The sequence below is a fragment of the Myotis brandtii genome, unplaced genomic scaffold (assembly GCF_000412655.1).
Source record: "Myotis brandtii unplaced genomic scaffold, ASM41265v1 scaffold493, whole genome shotgun sequence".
NCBI lineage: Eukaryota > Metazoa > Chordata > Mammalia > Chiroptera > Vespertilionidae > Myotis > Myotis brandtii.
The window spans coordinates 3,107,997-3,109,781 of record NW_005368827.1 but is presented as its reverse complement, the minus strand read 5'-3'; the positions used below and the strand labels follow the sequence as shown (position 1 = coordinate 3,109,781).

The window sequence follows — 1,785 nt, the reverse complement described above, 5'->3', positions numbered from 1 at the left end:
GGGAAGAGACTGGACAAAAATTGTACACCAATGGGTGAGGACAGTGTGGGGGGTAAGGGCAGAGGGTGGGGTGGGAACCTGCTGGAGGGGAGCTATAGGGGGAAAAAAGAGGAACAACTGTAATAATCTGACAATAAAGATTTAATTTAAAAAAATCATTTTCTCAGCTCATGTACTGAGATACTTATTCCTACATGACAATGTATGTTATACGATATTGTATTTATATTTTTTTGGTGAGTTTTTCTAGTGGGGCCTCTGTCTCATTCATCTCCATATCAACCAAAATATAGTATCTAGCAGAGGAAATATATTCAATCAGACATACAGAATTAAATCTTGAATGATAGTGTAACTTTTAAAATATCACATTGGATCTATGACTTAATGGTGGAATGATCATAAAACTGATATCCACTGAATTCAAAGAGACTCATATCAAAGACCAAGGCTGTAGACCAGCCGTGGGCAAACTACGGCCCGTTTGAAATGAATAAAACTAAAAAAAAAAAAGACCGTACCCTTTTATGTAATGATGTTTACTTTGAATTTATATTAGTTCACACAAACACTAAATCCATGCTTTTGTTCCGGCCCTCCGGTCCAGTTTAAGAACACATTGTGGCCCTCGAGTCAAAAAGTTTGCCCACCCCTGCTAGACACTACACAGGCAGGACAAAGGAGGCACTAAATTGAGTGCCTTTGGTGGGTGTATGTAGATTTCACAGCTTCTCGTTTTGTATTTATTCTGGTAGACATTTAAATACTTTACCAAAAAAGTAGGTTTACATACGGTTAGAACTTCAACTGGGAATTTTTAATATACTGATTTTTTCCTCAAAAGTTATGTATGGAGTCATACAATGGAGTCAAGACAGTCTCTTCAATAAATGGTGTTGGGAATATTGGACAGATACATGTAAAGAAATGAAACTAGACCACCAACTTACACCATACACAAAAATAAACTCAAAATGGATAAAGGACTTAAACATAAGATGGGAAACCATAAAAATATTACAGGAATCCACAGGCAGCAAAATCTCAGACAGATGCTGAAGTAATATCTTCACTGATACAGCTCCTAGGGCAATGGAAACTAAAGAGAAAATAAACACATGGGACTACATCAAAATAAAAGGCTTCTGCACAGCAAAAGAAACCATCAACAAAACAACAAGAAAGCCCACTGCATGGGAGAACATAATTGCCAATGTTATATCTGATAAGGGTTTAATCTCCAACATTTACAGGGAACTCATACAACTTAACAAAAGGAAGATAAACAACCCAATCAAAAAATGGGCAATGGACCTAAATAGAGAGGACATATAGAAGGCCAAGAAACACATGAAAACATGCTCAAAGTCACTAATCATCCAAGAGATGCAAATCAAAACAACAATGAGATACCACCTCATACCTGTCAGAATGGCTAGCATAAACATATCAACAAACGACAAGCGCTGACGAGGATGGGGAGAAAAAGAAACCCTCCTGCACTGCTAGTGGGCATGCAGACTGGTGCAGCCACGGTGAAGAACAGAGTTTAGAGTATAGAGTTTCCTCAAAAAACTAAAAATGGAACTCCCATTTGACCTAGTGATTCCACTTCTAGGAATATATTCCAAAAACTAGAAATACCAATCAGAAAGGATATATGTACCCATATGTTCATAGTAGCACAATTTACCATAGCTAAGATTTGGAAACAGCCTAAGTGCCCATCAGCAGATGAGTGGATTAAAAAACTGTGGTACATCTACACAATGGAATACTATGCTG

The 1,785-nt window shown here is 37.5% G+C and overlaps 1 protein-coding gene across 1 annotated transcript in view; it reads right to left on the bottom strand.

Annotated features, from left to right (window-relative positions):
- The window catches only part of LRP1B (low density lipoprotein receptor-related protein 1B), a 1,756,854-nt gene that overhangs the window by 266,972 nt on the left and 1,488,097 nt on the right, over positions 1–1,785 (bottom strand). The gene's annotated exons all lie outside the window — the stretch shown is intronic.